General features: G+C 51.4%; 1 long non-coding RNA gene across 1 annotated transcript; it reads right to left on the minus strand.

Moving 5' to 3' along the window:
- Window positions 1-2,656: 2,656 nt before the first annotated feature.
- On the minus strand, window positions 2,657-9,780 carry LOC109289868. The gene is made up of 3 exons (XR_002095458.1): window positions 8,446-9,780; window positions 5,245-5,248; window positions 2,657-2,669 (listed from the first exon to the last, which is right to left on the minus strand). It is a non-coding gene; the product is annotated as an uncharacterized LOC109289868 (long non-coding RNA).
- Window positions 9,781-9,786: the final 6 nt, after the last annotated feature.

The raw sequence follows: 9,786 nt of genomic DNA on the forward strand, positions 1-9,786 counted from the left end.
AACACTGTGCACACATTCGTGCGTGCACTCATGACTATTAGGGAAGACTAGGAGATGGACAACACACTCAGTTAAAGCCTATGTGCATGTCTCAGTGTGTTATAGAAGGGATTTTTCTAGGCAAATGAAGTCATTTAAAAGCGCTGTGGGACTTGGGGTAGAGTTTTCATAAGTGCCTTTCACTTGTGTAGCATCACATTAATTAAGCCGTAGCACAGGAAACAGCAGAGACTCTTTCTTAACAGCCAGCTCATAGGACAGCATTTGTTCGGCTCAGAGTCTACAGCCACCTTATGATTTTCTCCAACTTGGCAAATAAAAGAAAGATTTCTGCCTCTCTCCCTCAAGCGTTTGCAAGAAGTCAGTCAAGGGTGCAATAGCCACCATCCAGTTATAGCGTCTGCTTTCAATTGGACCTAAAAAAAGAGTTCCTGTCCCAAGACTGGATGGGAATCATTCCTAAAACAATGTTTCCTAGACTTACACCCATGCAACTGTATTGAAGTTGGTCTTCTCCAAGCCATCTACAAACTTCACTTAACAGATAACCTTGTAGCAATGGCATTAGGGATGCACAAACTCAAGCTAAAGGAAGTCGTTTCTTTTAAGGCAGGGAGTCTGTGAATACTGGCAGCAAAGATGCAGGTTTACAAGGCTCCTGCTATTCCCTGGAATAGGCAAAGGCAGAAAACACTTCCCTTTCTCTTCTGGGACAAGGCTGCCGTGTCGTGAAAGGAAAACCCAGCATCAGGAGGTTGAATGTGTTTCTGGAGATGGCTGTCAGCAGCAAGTCTGAATGCCCATTAGATGGAAACCTGCCACGGTGAGACCGAGTTGAAGGCAGAAGACAATCGACACTGTAGACAAGCCCTTTGCAGCTATTGCTAGGACAAGGAAAACGCGTTGCCCAGGCAAAAAGCTGCACCTGAAGCAAACTGACCCTGGAGACCTCTGCCAAGCTGGAGAGCATACACATTATACTGCATGTCAGAGGAGATTTTAGAGCCCCGCTGTTCCCTAATTTCCCATTTAATTCTGGGATACCAGATGAGAACGACTCCTCCTCTAAAATAATCACATGGGAAATGAGTCACTTGGATAAACCAGTTGTGGCACTGAAGAGGGAACAAGGAAGATGCAGCAAAATCTCAGATGCTCTTTTCCTTCTCCACCCTGAGATGTGCCCGTGTGCTACGCTCCGCTTGTGGTGTGCAAAGTTTAACACTGCCTCCGTGCATGCATCCGTGGCTATTAAGGAAGACAAGGAGATGGACTTCAGCTGAGTGTGTCCACGTGTATGTCTCAATGTGGTGGGAGGGATCTTCTAGTTGGATCAAGTCATTTAAAGGCTTGGGGGAGAGTTTTCATTAGGGCCTTTCATTTGTGTGGCATGACACGAGTTCACCCGTAGCACGGGAAGCAGCAGAGAGACTGTGGCTAGTCCTGAACTGATGGATCTAAAAGCCTGCCCTACTCTTTGAACACACAATTGAAAACCACTTCCTGACTCTGTTACTGAGCCTGAAAGGCAAAAATGTTTGCCCTCCAGAAGCCACGCTTGCTTTCTTGGGGGTCATCTTCCCCGGGGTACAAAAGCCAATACAAATCCAACCAGTGAAAATAAGCTGTGCTTGAGATTTGGTCTGATTCAGCTGCCCTGCACACGAAGGACTCCTCGGAGATGAGGCAGCCAGTCTTACAAAACGAGCAAGATCTCCCACGCACCCAGCAAACCACCATTGAGCCCCACCGCTGCGGCCCAGATTTGGATGGAGAACAAAGCTGCACAGCCCAACAAACGCAGCCGTCACTTGGCCACGAGAGGGCACGTTGCACAGAGCAGAGATAATTAGTTGAGTCAGCTAACACAGGGTGTTGCAGGCAACTCGGCCGGAAGAAGGGCCAGGCGGTACACGGAAAACAGGTTCAGGGTGCTGGGCTAGACAAGAGCAAGTTTTCATCGGAAAAAATCAGCATAACAGCGCAGACCCCTACTCAGCACATTGAAAGCAAGGAAGAAACCACCAGGATGAGAAAGCCCAGCAGAGCTGTTATCCCACCACGGTGCTCTTTTAAAACCAGGCTTGATCTCCCCTCCCGGGTTCACGTGCACGGTGTTGCCAGATTTAGATGTAAACCGGTGTCCGTCCCCAAGCAAACATAGCTGTTGGTTCACTGTCACCTTTCTCAACACTGCTGGCAGCTTGCAATCCCACCCCCAGCCCCACTCGCCCCATGTCTTAAAAGACAGACAGATGCTCTATCAGGGATCCCCATAGCCTCTTACCTTTCCTGCTTCCTTCCTACAGCCAGGGTTAAATTGGACAATGGGGACATTCGAGGCTTGAGCTCAGGGCCAGCTTTCCATGCAACACGCAGCTAAAGAGCTAAACAGGCTTGCATAGCTGATTTTATTCAAGAACAATACGATATCGTGCTAGTACACAGGGGTCCAGTCACGATTCTCTCCACTCCAAATTAAAACCATGAGCGGCCTCCAATGCACAGAGATTGGCTCATCTTCCACAAAGCACCATTTCCTTAACCATGCAGCCAAATCAGCCCCAGCCACCCCTAATTAGTTAGTTCCCCTGGGTTATGCCATATCCAACCATTTGTCATTGGCAGAAATGCCACTCTCCACAAAGAGACAGCACCCCCAACACCCCCTCCACAGTCACGGCACCTGCAGAAGCACCCCCAAATAAAAGCTGTGGTCCCCCCATATGGATGCCCCTTGGCACACACCCCTGCCCCTGCTTCTGGCCACAGACCTCAGTTGCTGCCCCGCAACACACACGTGCCCCACCTGCAGTGCCCCCTTCCCAGGTGAAGTCATTTACCTGCAGCAAGGGGGAAATCACTTCTCACTCACCAGCAGGCACCCATCCACCCTCCCCTCCAGCTCATTGCTAAGCCTTTCCACCCCCATGGAAGCAGCAACTCCCCCAAACATCACTTGTGCCCCAGTTTGAGCCAGCCTCTCACCCCAACCCCCTGCAGCCCTGCACCAGGGGCTGTGGGTATGCACCATGGGGGTCTTCTCCCCACAAAGCCATGGAGAAAGCTGTCCCACAGACACCGCTTGAGAAAAGGCTGGTGACCCCCGCTCTTCAGTGCCCCTGCATACCAAGGCTGCCAAAAAGCAATTTGAGGGGCTGAAAGCTGGGCCCTCCACCTCCAAGCCAAGAACAGTGCCCCAGGGCCAGGGACCCCTCTTCCTACCGGCCTCCTGGGTCCGTCCAGTCCAAAGGCTGGTGTTAGCCAACTTCGGCAGCTCTGCACCTCTGAGGGGCTCCGAGCAGCAGAAGTTCAGCCCCATAGAGCCCAAGGAAAGCAGCTTGGGAGCAAAGGAGAGGAGCTCATTAGGGGCTGGAAGGCACCTGGGCTTGGACCGTCCCAGCTCCTCCCTCCCAGAGCTGCAGCAAGAAGGCTTTAGCAGCCCCTGCCCACCTCTACCCCAAACAGCTGCCCTGCCCTGTGGTAACTGTGGGCACACTTGCACCCCATACAGCCAAGCAGAGGTGCCCTAGTCCTCAGTGAGAGCCTGGGAAGTGTTTCCAAGTGGATAAGTGTGCACACGTGCAATTACCACGGAGCAGCCTCAGCTCCCCCCCAGCACCAAACCTCCAAGAACCAGTCACGTGGAGCCGCCCCTTCTCCAGAGCCTCCCGAGGGGCCTAGACTTCAAATGCAAAACGGAGCAAGCAAAGTCAAGCTGGTGACAGAAGGGGATGCACCTGGCATGCATCCCTCTATGGGGATTACTCACAGCATGGGGAAAAAAAAAAAAAAAAAAAATCAGCAGTGTCACATATGACAAGGTGGCAAAGCAGGCGCAGAGGCCATATCATTATTACTGAGCTACTTAAAACCTATTTAATCTGAACTAGGTGACTACATCCAGAAGGCCTCCCCGTGAGCCCCCAGCACTCACAGCTCTGGCTAAAGAAAGGGATGCAGAGCGAGCCGATGATTATAAGAGGTCCTCTGCCCCTTGCTTTCTACAGGTCTGGCAGCGGGCCTTACAGCCTCAGTGCAGGAGGGGTTAAGTGCAGGATTTTTTTCAAGACAGCTGCCAGCAAATGCAGAGGATTGGACTCCTGGCCCAGGCGGCCCCTTATCAAGGTTCACAGCACAATGGGACAGAGAAGTCCAAGGGCAAGGCTGGCCTCCCCTTTTGCAAACGGCTCTGACCTTCACTTAAATTGAAGGATCATAAACCTATGCTGGAGGTCTCCATTCAGTTCAGGCTTTGGGACAGCTCAGGGTCCTGCCCCAGCCTGGACTGGGAGCGCTGCTCAGAAAGGCACCGAGTGCCATCGCAAACCCACCAGTGGCCCTGGGCACCATCCTTTTCCAAAAGGAAAAGCTGCAGGGAATTAGTCACCTGTGTCACATCTACTGCATGATTAAGCAGCTTCTTCTGCTCTTGGGGTCATACGGGTATTAAACGATGATTTCCCTTGCTCGAAAACAGCATCTTTCAGCAACATCAGCTTCATTTTACTGTTCATTTTCCATCTGGCCCCAGTGCCAACATGCAGCAGCAGTGCGATTATTCAGTGATAACTGGAGATACAGCAGGGTTGCCATAGCTCCTGGAGATGCTATCGGAGCACAGCTGCATTTCAGGGGCTAAGGCCTATCGCTGGGCTGGGTGCTCTGCTTATAAATACGCATCCCTATGACCACGAACAGAGCCGCACGTACAAGAAAGCACTGTGCGCTTAAGATAGTAGTTTCCGAAAACTCAAGTTTCCTCTGCAGTGAAGAGGAAACAAGCTTGATACTGCACAGATATGAAGTGGATGCATCTTCTGCTGGACTCCCACTCAGATGGGCCAAAGTCTGTTTAAGCCACAACTCTTCCATCCCCAGAGGAACCTCAAACAAGGTCAAATGAAGATCAAGCCTTCCTTTCTGCTGCCAACCCTAGCTTTCTGCAGCAAAGGAAGGGATGCATCTTTGCACATTTGGGCCATACCTTACTTGTAAAAACTTAGTGGAAGATGTTACAAAGTACCAAGCAAGCTGATGGCTTCGTTATCAACGGAGAAATAGTTGGAGCTAGGACAAAAGAGCAGGAGCCCGGGTCTCTTGGCGCTATTCCCACACAGCCCTGCAGTCATTACGTTTCTCTCTGCCTCAGTTTCCCCACCTGCACGATAGGGATAAAGCCAACAACCAGACTCATCCACTTGTTGGGGCTTTGAGCGCTCTGGATCGGGAAGAGCAGTCCACCCACCTACCTCTGCACCTGTCAAAGGCTGTTAGTCCCTTCGCTCTCCATTTCGATTAGGAGCTCGTCTATGTTGCATGTCAGACCAGAGCTGTGCTGATGCAAAGTGCAACTAAATGCCCCGACACTGCCCATGCCCGAGACTCTGCCCTCCTGCAGTCCTCCTGGCAAGCTGGAAGACGACAAAGGCAGGGTCAGACCTGAGGGCAGAGATGGGAAGGCTTCCCTAAGCCTGGGGAAAGGAGTACCTTAAAGCCTTTACTTACCCCAAGGACCCAGCAACAGTCATCCCTATCTTGTTTGCCATCTCTTCATGCAACAGGACAAATCTTCCATGATTCAGGCCTGATCAGCTCCCTTTGCAGGGCAGAGAACAGCCTATAAGCGAGGACTGGAGACCAACCAACCCATGCCAGCACTTTTTTGCACTGCAACGGCGTGACTATTTGCACGAGTGGGTTTTCCAGATGCTTTAAAAGTCCTTCTGGTGCATTAAAGTAAAACTCCTGCACTGCTTATAGCAGGTAGGCTGGTTTCAGACCCTGCAGTGTCTGGACCCCTAAGCCAACAGTGGAAGGGGAAGCAGAGAAGATCAAACCACTTAATGGGAATGAGCTGCCCATGTTTAATCCCCAGGGTTCATAGACTTCCCAACCTCTCACCTCCTAGGGAGAGGCCTGGAGATCTTTCAAGAAAGGCCACAAGCTCATTTGATCTCTTGTCTGCAGCTTTTGACTCCTTATTGCCCAAGCAGCTTTCCTGGCCTCCCTGCCCTCTGCCTGCCAGGCTCCTTGAGGAAGGGCAACAGGTTCAGGCCATCCGGAAAGCACAGTGTGTCCCGAAGAGCAATGCAGAACGTGACTCGTGCAGAGCCCAGCTGCTAAATATAGGATGCCTGGCAGCTGCCAAAGCCCTACCCTTTCTAACCCCCAGGAGCAAAAGCCAAACACAGAGGCAAAAAAACCAAAACAAAACACGCAGAAAGCCTATAAAATACAAAATAAAACTTGTTTTATTGACTGGAATAACTGCAAGTACATGATTCACCAAACAGACAAAAGTTCTTTCACCAGGCGGCTACACAGACTGTACAGTGCTATATATAGAGGCACAAAAAGCACATACATCAAACCATGTCTATATACACCAATGCTTTCCTTGGCTACTGGCAATATAGGAGTAGTACGTGTCCCTGCTCACCTGGGCTGAGGTCAGTTCAAAGGGTCTTTGGCCAGAGCAGGTAAAACTCCACTTTGCAACTGTGCAGTCATTCCCTGGAGAACTGCATCCCAGGGAGGAGAGGGGGAAATGGGGCAAGGAAGGTTGTGTTGGCCTTTAAATACAGTAAACAAGCCCTGTGTCTTAAGCACTTTAATGCTGTTGGGATAGGGAGACTCTAGAAGCTCCTCGCTCAACCGAGGGCTTTGGCATTGATTACATTCAAGGAGCCCAGGCAGCTGCCGGGACAAGTGAAGTGCTCCAAATCCAGCAAACTCCCTGCCTTAGAGTGGAGCTACTTGCATTAGATATGCATGTCGCAAGGGAGCTCCTCTGCAAAACCTTCCTTCCCATTCTTTTTGCTGGAAACACTGCTGCAACCCAAATATTTCCAGCAAAGAGAATGGGAAGGAATAAGACCCACATCTCAGCAGCATGAGGGGTCTGTGAAATAAGACCAGCTGTAGTTATGGCCCCCTCTGCAAATGTCCCTTCCATCATGACCTGCTGCCCATGGCAGTTGGTAGAGGTGAGACATTATTTATCCTGCACTTCTCTGAGCGGGCAGCAAAGTGCTGATGCTCACGGAGCAAGTCGATCTACGCCCTTCAGAGTCAGGATCTGTGCCAGGGTGGTCAAGGAGCTACATCTCAAGCCCGAACAGCACCAGCACAGCTTGGGGCTGCCCTTTGCAATTGCTTTTGAAAGGGAAAAGGACTTCACAGCATGTGCAACAATGCAGAACACCCAGTCTTTCACATGTGCCTCTTTAAACAGCTAGGAGCAGATCCCACATGCAGCAGCGGGGTTGCTAGTCAGGAAGGCCTGGATACCAAGAGCCATGTGGGATGGATGCAGGTAGCAAGGGGGGCAACAGTGGAAATCCTTGTGCACCAACTAGCACAGAGATTGCGGGCAGTTCTGGAAGGCAGTAAGCAGAGGCCTTCAAATCACTGCCAGCCTTCCACCAGGCATCTTCCTATACAAGGATCCCAAAGACCCACAACGAATTTCAGCCCAGCTATGAAACGACAAGGCCGAGCTCTGAAGTTGGACCTCAGAGACCGGGCAGGTGAGATTCTCAAGTACCCCGCATCCAGCGATCACCTTGCATATTGCATTCATTCCCTACACGGCATGCAAAGACCAGCTTTGTGCCTAGTGCTTCCTCCATCTCACTTGGATGCCATCACCTGCAACTTGCATCAGGGCCTTGGTCTTTAAACGAGTCCAACTAGCACTAAATAAATAATGAGTCCTGAACTCCCATCAGCTGCTTGGTTGTCACACCCCTCACCAGGAGGGTTCAGATGCAGTTTAGTTTTGTGCCTGCTGGACCCCTGAGTGGTGCAAGGAAACGGGAGGAAAAGTGAACTCCCTGCAGTTTCAAAAGCTCTGCTGCTACATGACTGGCCTGAAGAGCTTATAGGGAGCCAGCAGGCCTGAGCACATTGCCGTGGACGGTTTTAGAAACAGACGTGTACTCCAGAAGTGCTTCATTTCTCAGCAGCGACGGGGCCACGGGGAGGGAGGCTGCATCCCCGGCATGTGAAGAGCTGCTCGGTGGGTCTCGGCTCCAAGTCTGAAGAGCCGGGAGTGCTGCAGCTCCTCTGTGGGAAGAAGGGAACGGGGCCTGCCAAGTGCTGAAACAACTTGCAGCTAATACCAGACTTGGAGAGAACAGGGCTCTCATAGCAGATGGACCTTTGCAGCGCTTCCATCAGCAGCACTGGGAGCCAACAGAAACCATCAGCATCAGGAGGGCCATCTGAGAAGATGCTCTCTGCAGCTGGAAGCACCAGCAGGTTCCCAGCCCAGCCCAGAAGCTGCAGACACCAACAATGTGGTCCTCTGCTCTGTCTCTAGCTGGAGCCAAGAACGCAGCATCTCGCAGAGAAGGAGTTCATCTCCCCAAGGAGAATCCCAGCCACAGACAGACAGAGAAACGGGGCAGACAAAGTAACCCAAATCATCACCAAAAAAACCCCTGTGCCCACCAGTGTTTCTGCATCACTAAGTAGGAGACAGGGGTCAGAGGGACTCAGGCAAGAGTTGCTTCCCAGCACGGCTTCCTAAAAGCTGCTCCTGGCTGCAGGAGGATGAAGAACAAATTAAAAAAGCAAAATCACAAGTGGCCTCTTCATACAGTACAAGCCACGTCCCCTCATAATGCCCTGTGCACCAAATACGTAGGACCCCGTTTTCTGGGCCCAAAAAGAGGGGCAGAAGCTTGTGAAACTGCATCCAGCTAACTACCCAACAGTAACATTACTTCATTTCCCCCCAGCCCCAACCTAATGCTACACTAGCCATTGCACCTTCACCAATATAATCACCATTATTGCACTAGACCTACAGCTCAGAGGTCTTGGCTGGTTCTGGACACAGCCCCAAATCTCCTGGGGCTGCCAGGACCAGAGGCATGTGTTAAGCCGCTCTGGGTTTTGATTCCCAAGACGGCAGCATCAACTCAAGATTCAATGGGAATTTGGCCAGCACTGGTCTGAGCCAGGTCAGCTCAAGATTTGCAAACTCTGCTCGCTCTTCTGCCTGGTAGTTCAGCTCTGGAGTTAGCCAAGGACAGCAAGAACCTGAATTCAAGTCATCACACAGCAGCCCTTGCTCACTGTGCGCCAAAGGGTGGGGAAACCACTTTGTTTCCACCAGGTTGCTTTAAAACCCTCTTTGTTCTGAACACAGTTATCCTTCCTCCGACCGCTAGCCAGAACAAGGGGAGTTTATGCTTCCCGTGTCCGGCTGAACGACAATCACCGACTTCTACCCCCGGGGTCAGCCACGCTGTGTTGTGACCAGGGGCTGCAGTACAGTGTGGGGACCGTGCCTTACTGAAGTACGACAGCTGTGACAGCCTGCAAGGGCTCAGTGCAATCTTAAAAGTCTAGTGGTACCATGCAAAGGTAGAGGCCAAAAGAGACAGCTCTTCCTCCTGGATCAAACCAAGCTGGCAAGGCAGAAGCATTCTTCCTACCCACAGCCCCTCACACTAGGAAGAGAACAGGAGCAAGAAACAGGAGAAGGAAGAGTGCAGGCCTGGTTTAGTGTCTTTAGCTCCTGCTTTCATCATTCATGGTCCCAGACATCTACTGAAAACTTACTATGAGGTAGGCAGCCAGGCCACTGTGGCTGCAAACCAGATGTTCCCTAGCAGCAAAGAGCAGTGTAGTGCAATGAGGGGTATCCCAGAGGCAGCCAGCCCCAAGGAAACTCTGCAGACATCCCTGGAAAGAGCAGAGACCATGCCCCCTTCAAGAGATGGGCAACTGGATCAGCGGTCCAGCACCAGACCCCACCCCAACCTACACCAT

Source organism: Gavialis gangeticus, unplaced genomic scaffold, assembly GCF_001723915.1.
Source record: "Gavialis gangeticus isolate Ggan-Ray unplaced genomic scaffold, GavGan_comp1, whole genome shotgun sequence".
NCBI lineage: Eukaryota > Metazoa > Chordata > Crocodylia > Gavialidae > Gavialis > Gavialis gangeticus.